The 27,927-nt window shown below is 45.1% G+C and overlaps 1 pseudogene; it reads left to right on the top strand.

The window, feature by feature from the left end:
• The first annotated feature begins 11,608 nt into the window (after positions 1–11,608).
• LOC136505176 (uncharacterized) lies at positions 11,609–16,510 on the top strand (annotated as a pseudogene).
• Positions 16,511–27,927: the final 11,417 nt, after the last annotated feature.

Here is a 27,927-nt window from a genome sequence, read left to right as displayed (position 1 = left end):
CAACGGCAAACCCCTGTCTTTTCCATGCATCCTCCCTACAACTTCTCAGGTTTTTCCCGACGGCATTAAACATGTTCTATATCATCTGAGCGTACGCGGTTCATCAGACTTATAATACGAGATTAACGCGTTGTGTGGCGAATAGGTTAAAAATCTACGCGTCCTACGATGGGTCTCTATCGTTGATTCTTGGTGAGGTCGTCGTCCTCGGCCGAATTTTTTATTTTTTAGCCTTTTTTTTTTGAAAATTTTCACAAATATGCTACTGAAAGAAAGATTTTAAAATCTGTACCCTTAGCTCGGCGCCATCGTTGCTGGCGTCGAGCTAACACGTATCGGCGCCAGCGTCCCTGGCGCTGAGCTCTTGGGCTCGAATCTAACGTGTCAGTGACATGGCAGGGAAGCTCGGCGCCGTAGATCTCGGCGCCGTAGATCTCGGCGCCAAGCTTGGCGACAGGGTGACTGGCGTCGAGCCTGCCTTACGAATGGGTCCCAATCCTTTCTCTCCTCTCCCTCGCTCTCTCTCTCTCGCTTTTCCCTCGCCCGAGCGCCGAACCGCCGCCGCCGCCCGCGCCCGCGCCGGCCTCCCGCGCCACGCCGGTCCCCTCGCCGTTCCCCGCGCCCCCGCCAGACCGCCAGACCCCGCGGCCTCGCCAGACCGCCGCGCCCTCGCCTCGCCCGACGTGCCGCCCGTGCCGGTGCCGTGACCGTGGCCGTGCCGCCCCCCACCGCAGGCCTCGGCCACGCCCGCCGTCCCGCCCGCCCCGCCACGCGCCACCGCCGTCGTCGGAGGTGCCCCCGCCGGCCCCAGCACCTGCAGCACCCGGCCGTGCCACCGCCGTCCCGGCTCATCGGCAGGACCCACGCCCGGCGTCCGCTGCGACTCCGTCGTTGGATAGATAAAAATTATGAATTTACAATGTGCGTACTTAGTTAGCTTTGATTGTAGTGTAGTAGTTTTGGCATTTGTTATTTACTAGTTAATGTAATGACTCAGGTAGTTGATTTAGTTAGTGATCTAGTGAGTTATATATATGTATATAGATAGAAACATAGATACATAGGTACATAGATATAGTTAGATAGCTACTTAGATAGGTAGTTACATATTTAGTTAAGTAAGAGCAACTCCAACAGTTTCCCATCCCTCCTCCCCATCCTTTATTTTTTGGCAAATTGAGAAAAAACAACCTCCAACAGTTTCCCATCCCTCCTCCCCATCTTTGGCAAGTTCGGAAAAACGCCTCCCCAGCGCGCATATATGCGCGTGGGATACGACTTCGCATCCGGGGCTCTTCGTTTCTTAGCGGGGCTCTTCGTTCGCTTAGCGGGGCTCTTCGTTCGCTTAGCGGGTCTCTTCGTTTTGTTAACGGGTTTTTTTATTTTACCAAGTCAAAAATGCCAAACTCTTGGAGATGGATTGTTTTTTTACTTGGCATATAATTTTGGGAGTTGGCAAATCACAAGATTTGCCAAGTAAAATTTGACAAACTCTTGGAGATGCTCTAAATAGGACCTAGCTATTTAGTTAGTACGTTGTATCTATGTATGTAGTTATTATCTTATTTACTTAGTTTGTAGTTAGAAAGTACTTGTTAGGTACTATCTATCGTCTAATTTGGACTAAAGCACATGTGTTTCGTTATGTGTTTAAACTAGATGGACAACCTAGTGACCATATATCATGGAGGCACCGTTGAATACGATTGTTATGGATATGTTGAGTTTGTTGACATGCAAAGTGTGCCTGTGCTATTCAATGATAGGCCTTCATTTAGTGAGATGGTTGCAAGGGCTCGGGAGGAGCTGCATTGCCTTGGAGATGATGGCATTGCAGTTGAGGGTGTACTGCACCTAGGTTCTCCTCCCAACATCCTCAGGCGAATGATCCCAATTGGGTGTGCGGATCAGTGGGAGAACTATGTGAGATCAGCTATGAAGAGCCAGCTGCAATGTTTGGACGTGGTTGTGCGTCGGGTGTTAGTTGATCCCATCCCTCATGGGTTTTCCCCACCAATGGGTCAGCAGGCACACATCGACCCTCCTATCTCGGAACCTGATATGGATGTGGAGGTTGCACCTATGGTTCCCGATGCTCAATCTGCCCCTAATGCGGTAGTTGGAGATGCTTGTCAGACTCATTTTGTTGCGGCAAATCCTCCTCATGAGATCCCTTTGACACAGAATCATCCGAGTAAGTGTGTTAATCGCATGGTTATTGGGAGCTTACCCCCTTCCTTACATCCATTTCTTTTATTCTTTCCTCATTTCTCTACTTATGTTGCAGGAGATATTCCTGACAATGTGGATGTGCCCCCTGTTGCTGCGCAAGTGTACTTTGGAGATGGATTCCGTGGCTCCAATAGTGTTGAAATTATACATGATTCGGAGCCATATGAGATGGCAAGGGCTCTTAATTCTGATGATGATCACCCTATTGGAGAGCTGACAGAGTGATGTTGAGATGCTGAGGCGTATCTTTCCTGGCCGCCGTGATCTAAGAGCTTACGAGTTCAGCGATCTTGCTCATTCCGATTAGGCGTGTGCAGAAGGACGTGATGATGAGCTTCTAGAAGCTCCTGAGGCCGGCCCTAACATGGTAATTGAGAATGGGAGGGTGTTCAATGACCTCCCTGCATTGAAGAGGTAGTTGTAGGCATTTGCAGTGATATGAAAGAGACCTTACAAGGTCTTGAATTCATATGCGGAGCGCCGTTACACAGTTGTGTGTGACAAGGAACGCTGCCCATGGAGGGTTTGTGCAAGGAAGCAAAAGGTCACCAGAAAGTGGAAGATCATAAAAGTTGTTGGGCCACACAATTGTGCTGACCATGAGCTGACACTGAGGTATCAATAGTTAGCATCTACCCTCATTGCCAAGCGGTTGATGGGAATATTACAGGGAGAACTGAACATGAAGGTGAGGACAATTATCAGGACCATTGAGGCATTGTATGGAGGTTATGTGATAACTTATGGTAAAGCTTGGAGGGCTAAGCAACGAGCGTGGAAGATGATATATGGGGACTGGGAGGATGGGTACGAGCAGCTACCAGTACTTTTTAATGCAATCAAAGCAGTGAATCCATGCATGCATTATGAGTACATCCCAAAACCAAATGAATGGAAGGATGGGAGGCAGATATTCTTCCGTGCTTTCTGGTGCTTCCCTCAGTGTGTCGAGGCCTTTAGGTACTGTCGTCCCGTCTTCTCCATTGGTGGTACGTTCTTGATTGACAAATATCAGGGCACACTTCTTATAGGCATATCCTGTGATGCGAACAACAAGTTGGTTCCTTTGGCATTTGCTTTGGTTGAGAAGGAGAACAATGATAGTTGAGGATGGTTCTTGAGGCTAGTTTGGATACACGTGGTTGAGCCAGGCAGGGAGGTTGGCGTCATATCTGATAGGCACTAGGGCATACTTAATGCCGTGCGAGAGCAGAAGAGGGGTATGCACCTTTGCACCATCGTTGGTGTACTCGGCACCTTGCCAAGAATCTACTCCGGAAGGATGGTGTGAAGGGTAACTTTGATCTGTTCTAGGAGGCTGCTCGACAGCTTGAGGACAAGTATTTTCACAAAAGTTCGAGCAAGTCAGAACGACATCAAATGCAGAAGGTAGACAATGGCTTATAGGTTTGATTAGGGATTTGGAGAAATGGACGAGAGCTCATGACGCCGGTGGATGGAGGTACGAGTTTCAGTGCGGCAATATGGCGGAGTCATTCAATAAGTTGCTATTGGGGATACATGGTATGCCCGTGAATGCAATCGTTCAATTCATCTTCTATAAGCTTGTTGCCTGGTTCAACGATAGACACGCACATGCATTGAAGTTGCGGAGTGATGGAGAGATATGGGCTTCGAAACCAAAGGCACACCTAGAGAAGGCCAATGAAAGGGCTGGCACACATGAAGTTACATGCTTTGACCACGCCACAGGGACTTATCAGGTCGAGCAAAGGGGCGGTACAACGTCCGATGGCGAGGTCTGAGAGTCGAGGATGCATGTTGTTGTCCTCCAAGATTTCAAATGCACTTGTGGTAAACCAAGGCAATACCACTTTCTATGTTCCTATTTGGTGGCAACAGCTAGGCATTGCAACTATAATATCGAGAGCAGGATACCTCACGAGTTTAGTGTCGACACGCTTGTGCACACATGGAGCCCCCGCTTCGTGCCTTTCCGGGACCCTAGAGAGTGGCCTCCATATGATGGGCCAAAGTACATTGTAGATCTAGCTTACCATTAGAACAAGCGTGGATCAAGGAAGAGGACGAGGCACAAGATGGTTATGGATCAGATACTCGGAAGAACGAGGCGTGGGAGAGGAACCCCATTTGTTACTGACCCCGAGCAGTACGAGTGCAGCAAGTGTGGTAGACTTGGCCATAATTCATGAAGTTACCATTGACAGATTAGTGAGGTGAGATTATTGGTTGATTATATTATTTAATATTTGTTGAATTCATTTAATTAATTATGCATGTAATTGTGTCAATTACTTATACATTTCTAAGTTCATGTTTCATTGTATATTGAATTTCTAATTCGTTGACTTTTTTGTAGGATGGCACAATTCCACCTGCTCGACCCGACGTATGAGGCGACCCACCGAGGACGTCTCATAGAGTAGGGGCAGGTAATAATCTATACGTTTTGTTCAAATTTTGGTGAGCGTATATGTGTTCGTGAAGTAACAGGAGACTATGTTTTATTCCATGCAGGACCTTCCGCTCCTTCGTCCTAGAACCCACAATGGGTTCTTGGACATGCGGTACAACGATAGGTACACTCCTTTCCTACAAAGAGCTGGCCTGGATATCATCTCTTTTTAGGTTCGTTGTGGGTTGCCCAAGTTCAACTAAACGGCCATAACTGCGTTGGTTGACAGGTATTATATTCAATCATTGTCTCCATTCATGGCCATTTGTTCATGCGCTTGCCTTTTTGACATGTAATCTTGCTTTGTCTAAAATATAGGTGGCGGCCAGAGACTCACAGCTTCCACCTACCTTTCAGGGAGATGTCAGTCACGCTCTAGGACTGTCAGAAGATGCTAGGCTTGAGGATTCACGGTAACCCAGTCACCGGGCAGTGCAGGTCAGAAGGCTAGAGAGCACGAGTGGAGGCCTTCCTTAGGCGTGAGCTTGGCAAGCAAGGGGCTCGCACTTCTAGAGTTCTCACCTCCTGGCTCCGGCAAGAGTTCGCACAGTACCCAGAGGAGGCAGATGAGGAGACAGTTGGGTACTACTCCAGGGCGTGGATCCTACACCTGTTTGCCTACATTCTCTTTCCTGACGCCATGGGTGACACTACGTCCTGGATGTGGGTCCACTATCTCAGTGACTGGGACCAGGCGGGTCACTACAGCTGGGGCTCTATAGTCTTATGTTTTCTATACCGGTAGTTGTGCAAGGGGTGTCGTCGGACTTCGTCCAACACGTCACTTGGTGGATGCGTGTACCTGCTCCAGCTGTGGATGTGGGTTTGTCTTCTAGTTGGTCGTCCAGAGGTTCTGGTTCGTCGTGAGTGGTTCTAAGGTCAGCCTCCAAGTCGGTAGCCGATGTGGGCGTACCTTTGGGACTAGGTCAAGGTTCCATACGCGAGGTTAGAGCGGGCGTACATTGAGTTCACGAACGAGCTAGACATGCTGATGGCGTCTAGTGTAAGTAAATTTTATTTCCCATGCTGGTTTGAAATGGATTAGTCTACCATCTAACATCTTGTTTGGACATATTGCAGGTGGAGTGGGAGCCGTACGATGGAGAGGGGGCACTTCCTTTTCAGTTGAGCAACATTTGTGGGTTCGACGACGACTTCTATAGGATGAGGTGCCCTCTAATCTGCTTCTACACTGTTGAGTTCCACCTGCCAGATAGAGTTGTACGCCAATTTGGAGTGAGATAGCTTTGGCCTATGGCTCTGTTCTCGACTGGCGTTGACTTACACAAGTAAGTGTTTTGCTATTTCAAATGTCTCGTGATGGTCCATTTCTATTAATATGGTGACATGTACATGCATTCAAGTAACGATGACATACGTGCAGGTTGGATCGTCAGAAGAACAGAAAGATTTTTTACTAGGAGAAGCACCACCAGTTCTACATTGAGCAATGGGAGGAGATGCAGGACAACGTAGACGAGAACAATGAGCCGCACATGAACCATGAGTTTAGGCGGTACCAAGCTTGGTACCAGCATGCGACACGTTGTAGGCTGAGGGTACAGTGGATAGAAGATGACTACGCCGACATCGAGTCCTCCGACGATGAAGACACGGCGTATGCCCAATCTACTCGTGCAGGAAGGTAGGTGGAGGCAGGACTGATCTTGGACAGAGTGGTAAGTCAATTGACTTATTTTTCTAGTTAAGTTGCATATCAATACATTAGGCTTTAGAGTTATCTATTTTAGTTAGTGCCACCTTCGAGCCATATCATCCTTATAATACGTTAGATTCTTGTACAAAAGAAAACAAAACCTATTGCTATCTGTTCAGAAGTATTATTATTGAGAACTTTGTTGCAGGGCAATACGCTCAAATGCTCCGTTGAAGAAATTAAGCGCATTTGGCCGAGAGTCAGGGATGACTACATGCGTAGCTTCCTAGATGTAAGATTCAAAATATTATTTCAAGCATATTATTAATATGTTAGATTCTTTCAGTTAACATAATTTTGTACAATAAAGGCTGTCACGTCGGCTACGCCGTGCGGCTGCTCGTTGTGGTTGCAGGACAGACACGACGCAAGATGTGTACGTTCCTTCCGCAGGCAGAGGAGGCTTAGGTTCCTCTAGCCAAGCAGCTACAGGGGACTGGGACGAGGACAAGGACGACAACGAGGACGACATGGACCAGAGGCACGAGGAGCTTGGCCCCTCTCAGCTCCATGATGCTCCCGCGACTCAGCCTACACAGCCTCCAGGCACTAGGCGATGCCGTCCACCTGACCCTTACACTACAGGTATGAGCGCTCTCAGTCACAAGGGTAAGGGTAAGAGTAAGAGGCTGTGAGGGTTGTGGTAGATGTTAGTATGCACTATTATGGATTTTGTATTTATTTTCCTATAACTATTTAGGACTGTATGGACATTGTAGACTATTTGGACTGTGCAGGACATGTTATATTGATTGTGATGTTCTTTGTGGTTGCATTGTGCTCTTTGGATGATTAAATGTTTGGATTATATAATAATGTCTCTGTTTGTAACTGTGGATGCTCGTGAAACAAGGGAAACTCTTGTGATTTTTTTCCATAAATCATTAATCATTCTACACTGCTAAAAAGGCACAAATGTAGTACACAGATTAAATGTAAATTCATTAGAACATGTATAGTCCAATCATATCGTACAGACGCTTTGCAGATGAATCTAGGCTTTTCAAGTAACAGTGAACGGATAAAGGCTTTTTAGATAATGAAAATAGACTTTTTAGTTACAAGGACAACAGCGATTTATCACTTCACTGACATAGTACTGGCATGCAAGGAAGCACAACTCCACTCCATCTCCACCATCCATCTTATGACTGTTTGATCCAAGGGCTAAGGTGAAGAGGCACACGGATCACTGACATGGCACATTAAGAGGCCTCCATTTCTTCTCTCAACCTAAAATAACCCCTCACTCCCTCTCATTCACACACACAAGGAAGAAGAGCGCTCCCTCCATTCCTCCTCTTGGTCCTGATTTCATTGAGGAAGCTCTTTATGAGAGGTTCCTAGTTGAGAGCAAAAGCAATTTCACCAAAGAGGCACCACTAATTAAATGTAAATTCATTAGAACGTGTATAGTCCAATCGTATCGCACAGACTTGGGTCGGGACTCCCGACTTGGATCGGGACTTCCGACTATCGGAAGTTCTGACTCACGTCGGGACTTCCGACGGCCACAGTCACTGCGTAGGCTAAGTGACTGGGCGTCCGGACTTCCGGCATGAGTCGTGACTTCTGACTGTCGGGAGTTCCAGCTTACGTCGGGACTTCTGACACCAACAGTCACTGAAAAAATATTCTACGTGCTAGAGTGTCTCTCTTTTGATTTTATTTTTATGCTTGAGCACTCTATCTTCCTCAGACCAACTAAATTTGTATCCCTCTTTATAGTGTGGTGGATCCTAAACTCAAAAACAAAAATAAAACCATTGGAGAGCGCATACTGAGTAATAGCTGCGACATATCTCATTAAGATCATATTAGTCCCTAATTTGGATGTCATCAATACACCAAAACCCACATAGGGGGCAAATGCACTTTTAAATCCTCAGTCTGAAACATACTGAGTAAGCAACTCATCATCCGAGTACCAGTCCTCTACCACAACCTTATTGTTGTGGCTAGGCTCACCTGCATTGCTCTGACCTACGTGTCGCCTGTAGTAAGTGGCCTCTGCTTCATCTACAGCCTCTACGGCCTGAGTGAAGAACGCATCGTCATCCTACTCCGCCTTCAAGCCCACCTGAGCTCGCTCAGTCTGCCAGTGTCGTCCTTAGCCTCCTCCACCTGCAAGCCCGCCTCTGCTAGAGCGATGAGCTCGCTTAGTCTGCTAGTGTCGTCCTCAGCCTCCTTCGCCTACAAGCCCGCCTCTGCTAGAGCGATGAGTTCACTTAGTCTGCCAGTGCTGTCCTGATCCTCGTCCCCCTCATCGGACAACACAATCGAAGATTGAACGGTGCGACCAGCTCGCGATCTGTGCTCATCTAACTTCTTTTCCTCATACCTTGCATGAGCCACCTCTGCGGCATGTTCCTCGCTGCATCCAATCCCTACATGTATAAAATACAATCAGTTAGCAATGTGATTATATTACATTTAAAATCAGGCAACGAAAAAAAAAGCCTTTCAAGCACTCACTAGCACATAATGCAACAGCATGCTCGTTCAAGACATGCATCTGTACTCTTGTCTCCTCCTTTGCCTCCTTCCTTGTCCTCTACTCCTCTAATGTCATCCGTCTCTCCAATCCCCATTTGTCGAGCCCAACATCGATCAGGTTACAAATACCGCGCTATCTAGCAAACTCACGCATCTTTTATTTGTGATGTTTAACGAATAGGTTGACGTACTCAGGTCCATATCCCCACTTCCGTGCAATTACTTGCCTCCCCTTGAGTTCATCCAAGAACTTAGCTTGACCATCATAACATTCCCACCTGCATTTCCTAGTGTTCTGTTCAAACGAAAAATTATATCATATATGTCTTAGCAAAACAAACAAAATACGATTTTATGTTTACCGCAAAAATAACGAACCTCATCATAGTCAACCATATAGCCGCAATAATAGCCTATTCCAAGCTCCGAAGGGACTAGACCATAGTTGGATTTAACACCACATTCGCACATGACAGGAGGTGCTTTGTAAATTACCCTTTCTTTCTTCTTTTCCTTAACCTTTCGTGGTTCTTCCGGCCATTGGTTTTTAGGACCATACAACCACTCCTTGAAACGACACTTCGCCATTGAAAACACCTAAATAAGGTGACATTAGTACACACACATATAGAGCTAAATATTTAAACAGATACACTTCCCACTTACTTCGTGTTTGTTCGGACACACAAACTCCAAAGTATTCTTAGGGTTTATCATAGCTCGATCTCCGCATTCGCACAGAGGAGGTTCCTCGAGTCATCTAACTACGGCTAGGTGCTTCTTCTTAGCCATCATTGGCGGGGGGTTAGGGGGGGTGCAACCCACCACTTGAAGTGGTCATGTGGATGTCTCCCTCTAAACCAATTGTCGAAAAGGAGGTACCTAGGGTCAAACTTGTCTGCACCGTCGATCCACTAAAAGAAAAAAAACACCTCTCATGGTCCTATACAATGAGATTCCAACAAAATATTAGTAGCATACTTACACAAATAAAGAAAAAAAGACAGTGGAAATAATTTCTTACATTAAAACGACTGCATGTGTAGAAGTAACGCGCCGCTGTGTCCAGATGTTTCAATTGAAACACGTGGGCCGGAAAACCATAGTCACAATTAGGGATAGGGAGGTCAGGAGGGACGGAGGCATCTTTGCTAGACGCGTCGAGGTATAATTCTCAAGGACGACCCCGTTTTCGCCAAAACTCCTCCCGATACATTTCTTGCATCCAACAAAACGGATGGAATTTAACAAACAAAAATCAAAACATCACAAATTAATGCCAATGAGAACCATAACTGCAATACAACCAATTTCGTTCTAAGAACCGAAAGCAATTAACATTAAACAATAAACCTAGGGTTTCCAATGTTATGCACAACAATGAACCCATAAAACATAACAACATGCGCTGCGGTTACCTAGGTTTAATATAAATATTAAAAATTATATGAAACCCTAAGTCATGACGATTCTTAGGTTGAAAAATCCGACTAATATATACCGAATCGATGAGAAAAAAACTAGGAGGGGAGCGAGGATACCTTGCTCTCGAAGATCTACGGATCAAATCAAAGTTTTCAAGGTTAAATATGCCGATTCGTGAGGTAGGGCGAAGTGGGGAGAAAAACCCGAGAGGGAGGAGAAAGAAGAGGAAAAAGGCTTGGGCAGGAAGGTTGGGGTCGGGGTTAAAACACAAGCTCGACGCCGAGCTCGGCGCCAGGAGCTACGACACCGAGCTTAGCGCTAGGGTGACTGGCGCCGAGCTTCCTGCCATGTCATCGCCATGTGTGCTTCGAGCCCAAGAGCTCGGCGCCAGGGACGCTGGCGCCGAGCAGTGTAAGCTCGGCGTCGAGCTAAGGGTCCAGATTTTAAAATCTTTTCTCTAGGGACATATTTGTGAAATTTTTTCAAAAAAGGGCTAAAAATAAAAAATTCGGTCGCCCTCGGTCGTCGCCTCCTTTGGCTTTGGCTAAACCCGAGAGCAAGTGGTAAGTTATCTTTTGAATACTCTGGCACTGCCAGTTCACAAGTTCAAATGCAATAATTCGATCAAAAAAGATCGGCAAGTTCAAATGTAACGCGCTTATATATACGCAGGCTATCCTCTTTCCCAAGGAAATGCAATGGGTCCTAGGACTTGTGTAATTTATGTTATTATTACTATCCGAACACTCACCTGATGTGACATCACTAAACTTTAACCCTGAATTTAAACAGACGTCAGTTTCAAACATACCCTTGGAGAGACAAGTGTGTGACGTGACTCTCCTGCCACAAAGGATCCAAAGAGTGACAATGGAGATTCATACCTTTGCGCATTTCTTTTATCTCCATGGTCCCTAGACCCTAGTACCTAGTACTATGCATAGGTTGTCGTATTTGTCCCTCGCTCTCATTCGTGGAGCGGAGCCCCGCGGAGATTTTATACCTAGCCCTTGTTTAGTTCCATGATTTTGGATTTTGGGGCTACTGTAGCATGTTCGTTTTTATTTGGCAAATAGTGTTTAAATATGGACCAATTAGGCTCAAAATGTTCGTCTCGCAATTTCCCACCAAACTGTGCAATTAGTTTTTCTTTTCGTCTACATTTAATGCTCCATGCACGGGCCGCAAACATTCGATGTGACAGATACTGTAGCAACTTTTTGGAAGTTGGGGTGAAACTAAACAAGGGCCTAGTTAACGGCACAGCACTAGTGAACTTCCACTTGGTTGGTTAACTGCTCCGTATTGCTTGCTGGCTGCTGCGCGGCTCGGCTTTTGCTCCTCTGTCCCCTCCGACGCGGCGGCGGCGGCCAGGACTTGAGGAGGAGCCAGAGAGCAGAGGAGCAGGGAGAGAGATTGACCAGGCTGCGAGGGAGGGTCCGGGTCCGGCCAATGGCTCCCAAGAGGGCGCTGCTCGTGGCGGTCGGCGACGGCGGTGCGCCGCCGCCGCCTCTGCCTCCGGAGAAGCGCCAGCGGGCGGGACCGGCTCCCAGCAGGAACAGCCCCGAGCTGCCGCTGCCGCCGTCGCCGAAGCACTTCCTCGCCATCGTCCTCGTTGTCCTCTTCTTGAAACGACCGTGCGTGCCTTCTCTGTGTCTCCCTCTCTCTCTCTGATGTTGCATGTCGCGCTCGTGCAGGAAGGGTCGGAGCACGGACAGGGTCCCCATCTCCCTCTCGCAGATCGGTCGCGTGGTGAGAGCAATGCATTACCATCCTTCCCCTGCTTGGTTTGCTTCCATTTTCCTGCTGTGGATGTACTTGTACTAGTACGTCGTACCAATTCAATCCGACCCATGAATAGGGTTTTCATTGTTGGAAAACAAAATTTACCGAGGGTCATGGATAATCAGGATAATAAACAGGAAATATCGGGCCAAATTTAAATAAAATTCAACTTATATTTAAGTAAATTCAAACAAATTTAAGCAAAATTTATATGAAAAAGATAGATTATTTCTTATCGGCACCTACAGATAAACAGGATATATCGGAAATATTGGGAGAGTGTTTCTTCTAATTGCTGACTTTCTGCTCGCCTCCTTGCAGTTTATTTATAGGAACTTCTAAGTATGATGATGATTATTGCTGTTTTTTTCCCTACATGTGTTTCATTTTCATCTCTATCAACTATCAGAGTTGTGTCATTATGAAAGCATTCCATGCTTGGTTACTTGACTGAGACTTACTGTATCTGCTACTCATATGATTGGACAGGTTGGGGACCAGATTTGTCGTTTCATCAATCCCGTGTTTAGGTGATCCATCTACTCCATTTCCCTTTTTCCTTCGGTGTTTTTACTACAGAACCCCTGAAATTTGGGGTTAGGGGGTTGACTGGCAATTTGGGTGCAGGAAACTGGAAAGAATCGAGGAGCGGATTCAGGATCTCACCGTCAAAGTGGTCTGGCCTTATTTCCATATTTACATGCTTGCTCACTAGTATTTCTGTTGAGATTCTTTGTTGGTTGTTGCTTGCCCAAATTTGATCATGAGTGTCAAAACAAGATCATTGTTTTGTTGTTTTCTTCCTTTTGATTTGGCAGACACTCTTCATTTATTGTTGCTACTTCTTGCACCTAATGCAGGATAATATAACACGGCCCTCTAATAACCTCCTCAATGATGAGCAATTCACGTATGGGGCCTTCTTTTCTGTCCATCCTGGTGGTACAAACGTTCAAACTTTTCAAGTAACTAAACCCCAATTTGTTATTCTGTCTTGTTTTTTGTTTCAGCCAAGAGGAAAACCAGGAAGGCACCAGTGCTGAACCTGCAGGATTGGCCACTGCTCAAGGCAATTGTGAAAACACCAGCATTCGGCTGCGCTTCCTCAAATGGACTGAAGACTCCCGTCTACCATGACGATGAGATAAAATCTGAGAGCAATACAGCCATTAAGGTTGGCATATTTAATGGAGACAAGATGATCGAATCAGGCGGGCTTTCAAACCTGCAAATTGAGATCTTCGCCCTTGAGGGCGACTTTCCTCATGCTTCCCCAAAGAGTTGGACTCCAAAGAAGTTCAATAAGCATAGAGCACATTCGCGTGATGGAAACGGAAATGTGTTGGCAGGTGAAGGAACAAAAGCCCAGCTTAAGAATGGAAAGTGCGATCTTGGTAGCATCCAATTTACAGAAGGGTCGTGCAAGGCTCGCGGCGGGAAGTTCATCATTGGGGCAAGAGTTTGTGAGGGTGAGGTATCGGGTCTCCAGGTTCAACAAGCCGTCATGAACCCTGTGGTTGTGCAGGATCGCAGAAACAAATGTAGGTTTGTTGCCATATCGATCTTATTGTTGCATGGCAAAGTTGGAAGACCATTTATGACATACAACGACGGTCCAACAAGATTCATAGCATGCACTCGATTGCTCTTTGATTGATGTGTGACTGCAGGCTAACAGCAAGTTTTCCCATTTTCGTTTCTTTTTACAGCAAATGAAAAGAGTCATCCTCCAAAACTAAATGATAGCGTGCATCGTCTGGAGGAGATTGCCAAAGTTTATGCCGAAAGGCTGGAGAAGAAGAACATCTTTACTGTGGAACAGTTTTTAAAGGCTTTAAATAAGGACCCTTGTAACCTCGCCAAAGTAAACTCAACATTTTTTTTTTATCAAATCTCAAACATTTTCTTTCATAACTCTCAATCAGTTTATTTACATCACATCATTGCCATTCCTCGGTATGTAGATTCTCAATGTAAACATGGAGCACAAGCCCTGGAAGAAAATGACAAAGCACGCTAAAGAGTGCTCTCTCGAAGGCAGGCACAAGCTGAAGTTATTTATTTGCACAGAGAAAAATGTGAAGCTTTTCTTCAACTGTGTGCACTATCTTGTTGGGGCAGAATTTTTTGGTCGTCCTTACACTCTCAATGACAAGTTTAGTTCTGCTGAACGGGTACAAGTTTTCATGTCAACATATTAGACTCGTTCGCCACTTTCTTCATCCAAGTGAATATGTAGTGTGTATGTTTAATTTGGCTGTAGGAGTTAGTGGACCAGCTGATAGAGGGCGCATATGCTGAAGTTGATAAGCTCCCTGAGGATCATGTAATGACAGACAACTCTCCAAACCCAATTCATGTGGATAAATATACTAGCATTGGTGCTGGCCCATCCTATATGCCAAGTGAGCAGCCAAACTGTTCTGTTCGCCTCGCATCTGTTCATGGTTAGGGAATACTGGTTACTTCTCTTCTTATACTGCAGACATACAGAATTTGATGGTACCCTGATACTCACGATTTTTCTTTGAATTGTTAGGTACGGCAGCAGCTGAAAGATTGAGCCATGATCCGACTGAGTCATCTTGTCCGAATGCATACAATGACCCAGTTCCCAGCTCCTCCATTCCTGATCACCCCAGCATGCATAACTATCAAGGTGCTTGTTTCAGTCCTGTGATTGTTTCCTTTTCTGCAGAGTGCTGTGTTTGCAGATCATCAAAACGCACTATGTTGTGCGATCCAAGGGGCCCTGATATGGAGACATGCAGTATATTACTATGCAATACCCTGATACAGAAAATCTTCTTTCAGGTGGAAGTGTTCCAGTTGTACCACTTGAAGGCTTGAGCCATGATCAGCACAATGATTTGTTACGTGCAAATGCAAACAATAATGATCCTGAACCTAGTTCCTCCACTGCTGATCACCTCTGCACATATGACTACCGAGGTACTGTACCTGTTTCAGTCCTGAAACTGTTTTAGTTTCTGCACAAGCTGCCTTGCATAGCAACTTCTAATGCTCTGGTCTTTAGACATAGCAGATCAAGGGAACCCACCTGCTGGTCAGGGGCAGTTCTTGGCTTTCACTAATGCCCCGTGTCAAGATCAAGACACCCTTGGAGGTGCGACTAATATAAGTCAATTCGTCTCCCCCGAAGTTGTCGAATTGACATTTCTCCAGCACCAAGCAGGCATTAACAACTACGGTACGGCTATTTTGTAATACAAGTTATCTTCAGGCCAAACACCTGGCACAGAACTGCCTATCTTGCAAGTCATCATCCCTTTGCTTCCTTTCCTCCTTTTTCTGTTGCAGTGACACCAGGCTTGGATCTTGTGGAAATCCAAAGTCAGTTTTTCTGGTTAAGCAATGGCACCTTAGATGGATCAACTTGTGGTCACATCAATACAGCGTTACCACCACAGCAACCTATAATCCCTGGTATGTCTCAAGCCTTCTCACCATCCTTGGAAAGCAGGAAAGGTACCTTTTTTAGAAAATGGAATTGTTTCTGGCCTCTGCAACCACACACAACCAAAGGTGCCTAGAAGGTACCACTGAAAATTGGTACCGTAGGTACCAAATTTGGGTACCGCCGGTACTAAACTCAGATATAAATTTGGTATCTCTTCCAAGGTCAATTAAAAACCTCATTCTCTCTTCTTTCACACCTCTCTCGGTCTCAATTAAGTGGACAAGCCTATACCAGGGCAGCTCCGAAATATAAATTTGTTGATTTGGTAAAACAAAAACATTCTGAAAAGGATAAGGGAATTTTCTGCTAATCACCAAGAACTTGAATTTTTGTGAACATGATGAAGAATATTGAAATACTGATTGCAGTGCGCATTTTATTATTCTTATCTTTCTTTTACTTTACAAGCAGCAGCTAATCCCTTGTTTACATTGGTCTAATACAGGTACCCCAAGATCAGGTCAAGGGAGCACACAGAGCCAGATGCAAGCTCCCTTGGCCCCCACCAATGACGCCTCAGTGGCATCTGCTTCTGCTCAGCAGGCCCTTCCACCACAACAGTGTTATCCCTGGAACGGATCATGGTGAATATTGGTATGGTGGTCCTGCTCATCATATCCCAGGATCAACAATCTTCGCCTTCGGTATCCTAGTAGCTCAGCGTTGATCTGATTTCATTCTCAGGATCTCAGGTTATTGTGTTAGCAGCAAGATTGCCAAAAAAAAACAACTAGATCGTAATGTAATGTAATGCGTTGTTTCACAGCATGTATTGTTTTTGCTCTCTTGTGCCTGTAATGCAGAACATGTACTGTGGTGTGTGATTCAGCGTCACTGCTATAGGTTACTGCCTGTACATATGTCAACAGCCAACAGGATACATATAAGTGTGAGTCACACCATATCCTTGTCGGCTGGCAACTAGCACTAGTACAGAAACGAGCTTTAGTCCCGGTTGGGAAACCTCTTCAGTCCCGGTTTTCCAACCGGGAGCACAAATGCGGGATTAAAGAGCCCCTTCTTTAGTCCCGGTTTCTCGTCCGGGACTAAAGGTCCATCTTTAGTCCCGGTTGGTTCCCGGTCTGGCCACGTAGGCCGGTCCTTTAGTCCCGGTTGGTATTACCAACTGGGACTAAAGGTTTTCTTTTTTTTTCTTTTTTTTGTTTCTATTTTCAATTGATGATTTGTTTTGGTTTTCGAATAGGTTTTTGAATACGCATTCTACGCTGCTAATAATATACGTATTCTACACGTTTATAATGTTCGAACATTTTATACAAACTAAAGTATGAAACTAACGTATATATTACATGCATATACATATATTGTACGTTATTTTATGTACATATAATATGTATATATATATTACAAATAAAGCTTGCATTGTATATTCTATCATATCCTTGGGATAACAAATTCACTCCATCTAGTTTGGCTTGCATGTTTCGTTCACGTCATTGTAGAACTCGCCGGTGGGGTTTAAGACCTGGTCATTAAGAAATCCTGCTATGGTCTCTTGAATTGCTTTCAGTTGGTCACGTCGTATGACTTTTTCCTTCAACCATAGAGTCTTCAATAAAAGTTAAAGAAAAAGTATTAATATATATATATATATATATATATATATATATATATATATATATATATATATATATATATATATATATATATGTGTGTGTGTGTGTGTTGGTCACGTGATTACTTATATATATGAGCAATAAAAGAAATTGTGAATATATGAATATATTTATATAACGTACTTTGAGGATCTCTTCAGGAGTTCTTTTTGCGTATGCCATGATGAACTCGCAAACATAGTATCCGCAGTAGTTGTTCCCCTGTTCTTGTCTCAGAGCCCACTTTTATGAGAAAAAAGATCCGGTGAATTGAAAGCATGCATGGTGTTAATTGAATTATATATATATAAATGTAGCTAGTACTTACTTTGTGTGCGATTACATCCAGTGGCGCTTTGCAATGTTTTATGTGGTGGTCCTCAATGAAACTTTTCCAAACACTGCGCCCAATAAAATAAAAAATCAATTTAGCCTTTAATAATTATTGCAGTTAAGAGATCGGGGTATATATAGTTGCTAGAGAGACCAAATTACCCTTGGATAATATCTATCATGTCTTGGTACTCTGTTTGCTCTTTTCTTAACGAGTCTAAGATGCTCAACCGACTATTGATCATATCGATGACCATCAATATCCAGCGATTGTTGCATATGTTTTTATACACAAATATGATCGACATTAACTAGAGTCAACATATATATATATATATATATGGGAGATAGCTTAGCTAGTAAGCAAATAATTGAACAAATGTCCATATGATCGACATTAATTATTTAACACTCACTTGAAGTTGTAGGGGAAGAGTATGTCCTTGTTTTGTTGGTTCACTAAGAACCTCATGAGATTTTTCTCGAGTTCATCTTTCCATTGAGGCGGGGGATTAGGGTGTTTGAATACGACATTTGGATCAATGAAACCAACATCATTATCCTTTCTCTTTCTGAGTTCTGTCATCTCATATCTGCATATATAAAAATATAGTGTGAGGATATATAATTTATATATATACGTGTAGCTTTATATATATATACTTTAATAGTAGAAAATAATCACACTTACAGACAATAGCAGCTAATGAGACTTTTGTCGAGAGAGTCCAGGTGGCATAGTTGGTGTAATTCTGAAAACTCGACATATATAACGTCATCGCCACGGAAGTAATGTTGGTTTCTAACTCTGACAGAAACAAAGGTCTCTCCCTGTTCACACGCCGCCATGTACCACTTGTTTAGCAGGTACATTTGCGTACCCAGTTCACCTAAGGCCTCAGGGTTGTATAGACTATTTCCATGTTCAAATTTCTTCCAAGGATCCACTTTCGGAGCAGATGGTCCTTCAGTGAGCACTTGGGCAAGGTCCAAGCCGGTATCCTCGTAAAACCGAGTCAGGTCCTCAAAATCGACGTCCAGTAAGTCTAAGTTTGAACCATATTCATTAGGAATGACAAGAGGGGGGACTGATTGTTGCGATTGTTGTCCGAGTTGTGCAACACCTTTCCCTGCTCTAGTCTTTTTCTGCGCCGCCTCAAATGACTTGGTGAGAGAGCGGTCGTATTCCGATTTTGGCAGCGTCTTTTGAGATTCCCGCTTTTTCTGGTCCACCTTCTTTCTTAGAAGATCTGGAGGTAGGTAGAAGTATGGTTTCTCCGGGTTCTCCCTCGCTTCTCGTTGCTTTCTTACTTTTTCGAAGAAACTGTTCACATCTTTTTGTACTACAGCATTTAATTCCTTTTCACTTTTCTCGTAAGACAGTTTTTAGGGAATAACTGGATTAGAGGAGGCTTTCTTCTTTGCCGGCTGGTGGGCCAACGGCTTCGTTTGTGGGGCGAACCTTATAGGAGCTGGCTGCTTCTTGGTCATCAAGGGAGGCGGGGCAGCCGTTGGAGACCTCTTTAGAGGCGTTGGAGACCTCCTTGGAGGTGGCGGCGGTGGCAGCGTTGCCACCTGATTGCCCGGAGCACTATGATGGTTTGGAGATTGAATAATTGGACTTAGGTTGGCAGAGGCCCTGCTGTGTGAGTACAAAAAAGAATAATTAGGTATAAGAAATTGTTATTATTAATCATGCATGTCAATAGAAAATTAGTGAAAACATTGTTTCGTTCACTTTTGTCCGCACCTATTGTCTGGCAATTGAGGAAACGGCGGTGGACTAGAGACCCCGGGAATAATGATGTAGCGCTTGCGCCATAGTATGAATGTCTTCTCTGCTTCTCCTAGAGTCTTCTCCCCATCACCTCCTGGAATGTCAAGAGCTAGATCACTAAAACCTTTGTTAACTCTATCCACTGAGACGCTAACATATCTAGGTGGTATTATTGCCCTATGAATTCTTGGTGTCTTGGTAGGATCTAGAGGAGAAAAAACATCGAGAGCCACCATGATTGTGGCATTTCCTTTTGGAATATGTAGCTCACATGATGTAAACGGTGCAGTGATGTCATCCACGGGGAAATGTAGCATTGCGTCATCTTGATTTGTCAACTCCGTGGAAGCGCAGTTGCTTTTCAACTGATCAGGAGGGCTAATATTAATGTTGATTCCTGGATCTGATGCCTGCCTTTGGGCACTCATTGCTATTTGCACTTGCTTTATGATTTCATCCTGCATTCTAGCTTGCATGTCTTTTTCGCGTTCCTATGCTTGAAGCAACGCCTCCCGTGACTCACGAACATATTCCTCCAACCTGCTGATCCGCGCTGCTTCCTCACCCTTCCTTCTCTGCCGGCTTCTGTAGGTATCTTTGTCGTTAGGGAAACCATGCTCCCAAGAAATGTTCCGTCCTAAACCTCTCGTTCGGCCAATGTGTTCAGCAGTTCCGATGGCATACGTCAGTTCATCCTTCTCTCTATTGGGCCTAAACGCACCAATAGCTTTAGCTTGTAGAGCATAAGAAAATCTTTGTGTTGCTCTTTCGAGTTTTTTGCCATGAACCAGCTTCCCGGTCTCTAGGTCTAGTCTTCCCCCATGAGCGAAAAACCAATTCTTCGCGCGTTTGGACCAATTGAGTGATTCTGGTGTGATACCCTTGGCAAGAATGTCCGCTTCCATTTTTCCCACTTGGGAATGGCAGTCGCGTAGCCACCTGATCCCATGCCATGGTGGTATACCTTCTGTCAGGCATTCTCTTGGTTCCATCTCACCCGTTCCTCACCCTCTTCCGATGTCTTGTACTGTACAAAATCATTCCAGTAGGGCCTCAACTTCGCGAGCGGGCCACTAGTATTGAAATTGGGCGTTAGGTTCGTCTTGACGTATTTCGTGTATAGAGATTTCTTCTAAGTATGGAATTGTGTGGCCATCTTCTTCATAGCCCACTTTCAAACTAGCTCCTTCAATTCATCATCGTTGATATCATCATAATCATCCGCTTGCAACGTGAAATGTTGAAGGATATCATCCCAAATTAAATTCTTATCAAGATCAGAGACAAAACTAACATGAGCCTCGTTGATCTTTTGCTTCCATTCACGGGTACTGATCGAAAGTCTGTCCCTTACAAGGCACCCATAGTGTTGCATGAATTTTCTTGCATATGGACCAAGTGGTTCGCCTGTCTCGATATTGAATTCTGATATTATGTAGCGCCCCTCCAATGGCTTTTTCGGGCCTCGAATATTTTTGCTTTTCGCCATTGTGGTCGTCGATCCAGAGGGCTACGTATAAAAAAAGAATAAATAAATATCATGTGTACACATAATAGATGATAGATATTCAAATATATATATATAATATTCAAATATATATATAAATATATATATCTCGCCAGTATTTTCTTGCACAATATTTTCTTGGTCATTTTCAAGAGCCAGGTATTGACTCCCGTCATCTACATCCTGCTGGTCACCATCGGCAAATTGAGTGCCGGTGTTGATAATATTCATCATTTCTTCATCCATGTTGTCTCTCGGGGCAGCCATCTAGCTTTTACACCACTAGATATATCTATAAAAAATAAAAATCATATATCTATAAAATGGATCGAGTCATGTGCTTAAAATTAATTAAATAACTACACTCGAAATTCAAGTCTCCAAACCATAACTCACTCTGAGTCATGTGCTCTATCTATTTTTCTATTTTTTCTATGCCAAAAAAAAATATGCACATCACACACACACTCACTCACTTTGACTCACTCACTTACACACACAATTTACTGATCATCACTCACATACATGTACAACATGATCATCATTATATCACACACACATATACACTATATACTCATCAACTCCGGTGAGGACGAGGAAGGAGAGGATGCTGACATCATACGGCACGCGTGAACGACGGTGGCATGTTGTTGAGTAACTGATAACGGAAGTTTATAATGCGACAAGGATGACATGTCATTTATAATGCGCAACTGTTGAGTAACTGATAACGGAAGTTTATTCATTACAAGCTCATTGAAACGGTAACTAGTTAGAAATATTCAATCTTAGCTAGGATATCTGGTTCGTCGGAAAATCCAATTTTCGCTAAGATAAATTAAGCACCTAGATGCATAATGAGATTTGTGGCCCTCAAGTAAGCTGCGAGTGATCTCAAGGATGATTCTGTACTTTTAAATTTAATGTAAGAGCAATAGGCAGGTTCACAGGTTATTGTGGTGTTAACACTTGAATATCATCTTCCCTGTTGCGGGCTGACATGCTTCAGCTATTGTATTGCAAATTTGGGGCAAGAAAATCTATCTTGCTTTTGTTTCGAAAATATTGTTTTTGTCTAAATCTATAAATTTATATCGTAGCCGTATCCAACGTCTGTCAAACGGATGTGCCTAGGAGCTTTTGCTTCACTCTAGTATGGTCTCATCTCCTTCATGGTCTCCCTGACCAACATTAATTGTATATTGTAGGATTTGTATTGATCTTGACGTGATGAAATTCTCCGTTTCGTTCGTCGACTATCTTAGCTATCTGCATAAAGAAGTGTATATTGATTCTGTTTTTAGTTCTTCAGGAAATCCTTCTGCTATTTAAGTGGCTACCAGAAGAACCTCGTGGGGTTCTTTGGCAAATGATGTAAGGCAAAACTTTTTTCTTTTTTTTTTGGAAACAAAGGCAAAACTTATTTGCTTCAGCAAAAGAGGTTCAGCAAAAGAGGCAGAGCTAAGGAGCAAGAGTGCACATCTATCAAACGGCTACTTGAGGCACTCAGATCTGCTAGCAGCAGTCAGTTTGAACAAGAAATATTCTACCAGAAATGTAGCTAATTATGGCCAAAAACAATCTCTAAAGTCTAACTTACAATCAGTTTAATGTTCACTCATAACACCAATAGTAAGAAGTAATAACAGAGGAACAGAGTCCATGGGCAAATCTTGACATTCTCCTGAAATTATTTGGTCTAAGAAAAAGCAGTCCAGATCATTTGCCGCCTAGAACTAGTCCAAATACCCACATGTAATCAGACAAATTAAGCACCTAAACCTAAACCTAAACATCGCTCTGCCATACCCAGCAATGCTCTAGGAACCAAAATTTAGAAGGACATTTGCGTTAGCTACAAAACCTTCAGTTAAAGTAATCATACATGCTATACTACATCATAGATCCAGTGAGGATGGTACGGAGACGAGGCGCGTGGAGCCGGGGACGACACGCGAGTGACGAGGCGGTGATGACGAGGACGAGGCACTTCGGCGAGGACGAGGGACGAGCGGTTAGCCAGAGAGAGGAGGCACGCCCGTGCGGGCTGGAGCACGCGCGTGATGAGGCAGTGCCGGAGGTAGGTGCGCGCGTGGACGACGACGACGGAGGCAGTTCCAGATCAGATCTGGGTGAGGGCGAGGACGACGGTGGCGGATTTGGATCTGCGCGTCGCGCTCGGATGGGAGAGGCGTGAGCGGGCCGCCGACGGAGACAGCGAGAGAGGTGTGCGTGTGTGGAGGTGGTGCTGGAGGCGATGAGGAGCAGTGATGGCGCGGTGGCTCTCGGCGAAGAACAAGAGATGATGGAGGGGGAAAGAGAGGAGACACTATATAGGGGTGTCGATGCGGGACCCACAGGATACCCCGCAAGGGAGAGAGAAGATCTAGTCTAACTAGGATTCTTCCCATGTAATCTTAGTAGTAGTACTATTCAGTAATCCTACTAGGAACTCTCATTGTAAACCGACTAGGACTCTGGCCTCCTGACTATATAAAGGAGGGCAGGGCTCCTGGAGGAGAAAAAAAAACAAGAATTATACGACACTTCATAATCAATCCAACGTAGAGGCTAACGCCGGCTGGACGTAGGGCTGTTACTCGATCAACGATCGAGGGTCCGAACCAGGATAAGTCGTTTGTCTCTTGCGTTCACCATCGAGTTCTGCATACGCTGAAGCCCGAACATACTGCCTTGGGTACCCCCGTGGCAGGCTATCGGTGGTAAAACATCGACAGCTTAAACTACTAAAGAAGACAGACAAGTTTGAGTGGACAAAAGAGGCCGACGAAGCTTTCAAGAAACTTAAGGCATACCTCACATCCTCACCAATTCTCACACCCCCAAGGAAAGACGAAGATATGATGCTATACATTGCGGCGACTACTGCTGTGGTCAGCACGGCAATAGTCGTAGAAAGAGAAGAAGAAGGACGCGTGTATAAAGTACAACGACCCGTATACTACATCAGTGAAGTATTATCTGAATAAAAAATACGGTATCCGCATGTACAAAAACTACTCTACGCCCTATTGATCACTTCACGCAAGCTTCGCCACTATTTTGAAAGCCACTAGATCACAGTGGTGACAGACTACCCGCTCAGAGACATCTTACACAACAGAGATGCGACGGGACGCATATCAAAGTGGGCAGTTGAACTCGGAGCTCTTAACATCGATTTCACCCCGCGGAAAGCAATCAAATCTCAAGCCCTCGCCGATTTTGTGGCCGAGTGGACAGAGATTCAACAGCCGTTATCAGATACAATCCTTGACCACTGGAAGATGTACTTTGATGGGTCACTCAAACTAGGCGGAGCCGGTGTAGGCGTTCTCCTCATTTCTCCAGAAGGAAAACAACTCAAGTACGTCCTTCAGATATTATGGCAAGCTACAAATAACGAAGCAGAATATGAAGCCCTCATCCACGGGCTACGAGTGGCAATTACCCTCAGAATAAAGAGATTACTCGTATACGGTGATTCAGCAGTAGTCATCAACCAAGTCAACAAAGATTAGGATTGCACCAAAGAAAACATGGGTGCTTACAATGCTGAAATACGGAAACTTGAAAAACATTTCCAAGGATTAGAAATTCTACACGTCCTGCGCGATTCCAACATTGCAGCAGATGTCCTCGCCAAGCTCGGATCAGACAGAGCGAAGGTTCCACCCGGCGTATTCATAGAAGAGCTATCAGTTCCCTCTATCAAACAACCCGGCCGAGAGCAAAATAGCTGAAAAGACGCTTGAGCCCGCCGATGAGGGTAGCTAAAAGCTAACACCCGAAACAAAAAGCAAAATGGCTGAAAACATGCCTGAGCATCCCGGCCGAGAGCAAAATAGCTGAAAAGACGCTTGAGCCCGCCGATGAGGGTAGCTAAAAGCTAACACCCGAAACAAAAAGCAAAATGGCTGAAAACATGCCTGAGCATCCTGGCCGAGAGCAAAATAGCTGAAAAGACGCTTGAGCCCGCCGATGAGGGTAGCTAAAAGCTAACACCCGAAACAAAAAGCAAAATGGCTGAAAACATGCCTGAGCATCCCGACCGAGAGCAAAATAGCTGAAAAGATGCTTGAACCCGCCGATGAGGGTAGCTAAAAGCTAACACCCGAAACAAAAAGCAAAATGGCTGAAAACATGCCTGAGCATCCTGGCCGAGAGCAAAATAGCTGAAAAGACGCTTGAGCCCGCCGATGAGGGTAGCTAAAAGCTAACACCCGAAACAAAAAGCAAAATGGCTGAAAACATGCCTGAGCATCCCGGCCGAGAGCAAAATAGCTAAAAAGACGCTTGAGCCCGCCGATGAGGATAGCTAAAAGCTAACACCCGAAACAAAAAGCAAAATGGCTGAAAACATGCCTGAGCATCCCGGCCGAGAGCAAAATAGCTGAAAAGACGCTTGAGCCCGCCAATGAGGGTAGCTAAAAGCTAACACCCGAAACAAAAAGCAAAATGGCGGAAAACATGCCTAAGCATCCCGACCGAGAGCAAAATAGCTGAAAAGACGCTTGAGCCCGCCGATGAGGATAGCTAAAAGCTAACACCTAAAACTAGTCGACCGAAATTAAGCTTAAAAAGACCCTCCAGCTCTTCGTTCCGAAAAGCAAGAGGCTCGGGGGCTACATCCAGATAGGAATACTTTTTCCTCAGAAAAGCACAAGTGCCACTCAAGAAAGCACTCGGATGCCGAAGTTTGTCAAGGCAACATTCTATGCCGAGTCGTTTTTACATAGCGCAGACGAAAGGTTGTCAACACAAAGATCTACACCTAACAAGTCATAGCGCGGACAAAGCACTCGACGGATCACAAAAGAGGAAGAAAAGAAAAGTACTCGACAAATCGAGGGATTTCGTCAAGATAACGCACGGAGTTGTTTACAAAGCAGAAACGAAAACGGAACAAAGTACTCAGCAAGTCAAGTAACTCCGACCACACCCGGGCAAAGAATACATCAACGAAAATAAAGAATCTTCATTTGAAGAGGAGTGTAATATTACAAGAGGCTGGTCAATTGGATCAGGCATTGTCATCAGGAAGGGAAATATCAATATTAAGACTGTCTACAACCCTACTGGCTAAACCTTCGACCTCAGGCTCCATCCTCTCAACGGCATCAAGGTATTCTTGGCTATCAGCTTCCTCTGCTATCTTGGACAGAGGCGCCTCTGGAGCAAGGACCCGGACCTGGGCCAGCATATTCTTGGTACATACTTGAGTGCACTTCTTCACGAACTCTTGGAAACGAGTCGGAATCCGAGGAATGAACTGAGCCCAAGATTGCCCGTCATCCGCTGGAGTCCGGAGAACATCAGCTACTGAACGAAAGGATTTCCACAAAACGTTCCAATTTTCAGTAGCCGTCGCCAGCTTCCCAGATAAGTCTTCAATAGTTTTTTGGGCCTGCACAAGATCTTTATCAGCTCCACGCCTGATCAACTTAGCAAGTGCAAGTTCTTCTTCAGCATAAGTAATTACCTCCTCAACCTTGTTATGACTTGTACGAACAAGAGTCTTCATTTCATCAATGCCCTCCGAGAGCTTTTTTCCTTCAACTCGAAGAGCTGGACAAGACATCAAACAACAAGTCAGCAGGAGGGAAAGGTTTGAATACTAAAAGAAACAAAGAGAACCCGGAATACCTTTACATTCTTTCTTCACGGCTTCCAAGCTCTTCATGGCCTCCGAGTTCTTTGAAGCCTCCCGGATAGCAGCATCTTTCTGTTTCTCCAACTCCTGGGCAACAGTGTCTCTCTGTTTCTCTACCTCTACCACCCGGGCACGGAGAGCCTTTTCCTCTTTTTGATGCGACTTACGCTCAGTCTCCAACTCGGCCTGGAGGAGGTCAAGGTCAGTCTTCAGAGAACTTACCTCGGAGGACAACTTCTTCTCGGTTTCAGACGAAAAGAAGAAGCCGGTATGGTCACGAGAGAAAGTCTAAACAATTAAAGATAGAGAAAAATAAGGCGTAAGGACAAGGCAAAACAGATGGCCTAAGAAAGAATCTCAGAAAAACTTACGTGAAGCTTCTCCCCGAAAGAAGTCACAGAGGACGCCAAGCTCCCCCAGGCTGCGGTCAGCTCCGATAGCCGATGGGTGGCATCGAACTGTTGCACCACGTCACCGGTAAAAGAGGGACCGCCGGAAGCGAGAGAAAGGGAAGGAGAGGCCGGCTGGGGCGAAGAAGGAACGACCAAAGCAACCTCCCGGGAAGCCGAAGCCAATCCCTCAGAAGGACCCAACGCGACGGCCACAGTCACCTCCAAGGCAGCCAAGTCCGCAACTTCGCCAGGTAGCTCCGAAGCCCCCGCAGCAACTTCACCAATACTATGTTGCGAGTCCTGAGGCTCGGAACTCAATGGCACGGCAGAAGGTTGAGAAGAAGTCGATGAAGAAACGAGAGAAGACGAAAGACTAAAAATTGATAAAAGAAATCACCGATGAGAACCAGAAGAAGGAAGACAGAAGCAAAAGGATAAAACCAGAATCTACTCACCCAGCCACTTTCTTCTTCGCGAAGCCAAAAGAAGGCCTCGCAGGGGGGACCACGACGGCGAAAACATCCCCGCCACCCAACGACGGGAGCGGGATAGCAGATACCGGAGCCATGGAAGAAGCCGGGGCTAGAGCCGTTGAAGAACTCTGCACTAGAGGAGCGGTAGAGCTCGGTACCGAGGCTACCAAAGAACTCGACACCAGAGCTTCAGAAGAAGTCGGCGCGGGAGCCTCAGAAGAACTCGTACCCGACGTCCGGTTACTTCAAAAAGTTCAATACTAAAAGTCAAGACAAAGAAGAGAAATTCAATGCAACAGGAATATGAAAACAACTCACCGCCGCATGATGAGGGGTACTTCGTCATCCTCCTCTCCCTTAGCCAAGGAAACCAGAGCACCTGCTAAAAAAAGAATAAAAAGTACTCGGTTCAAGAGAGAAATAGGAAAACAAAGGAACAAAGAGTATTAAATATGCTCACCTAAGAGCATACTAGCAACAACTGGAGTACCTGAAAGAGTACTTGGTTTGTGAGGCTTCTTGGAGATAGGCAGGCCAGATGAAGACCCATCTGTTCGCCCCCTCTTCGGGACACTACGAGGACCGCGAGGGACTAGACGAGGA

Source organism: Miscanthus floridulus, chromosome 14, assembly GCF_019320115.1.
Source record: "Miscanthus floridulus cultivar M001 chromosome 14, ASM1932011v1, whole genome shotgun sequence".
Taxonomy (NCBI): Eukaryota; Viridiplantae; Streptophyta; class Magnoliopsida; order Poales; family Poaceae; genus Miscanthus; species Miscanthus floridulus.
Note: the sequence above shows the minus strand (reverse complement) of the source record. Positions and strands in the feature narration are given on the sequence as shown.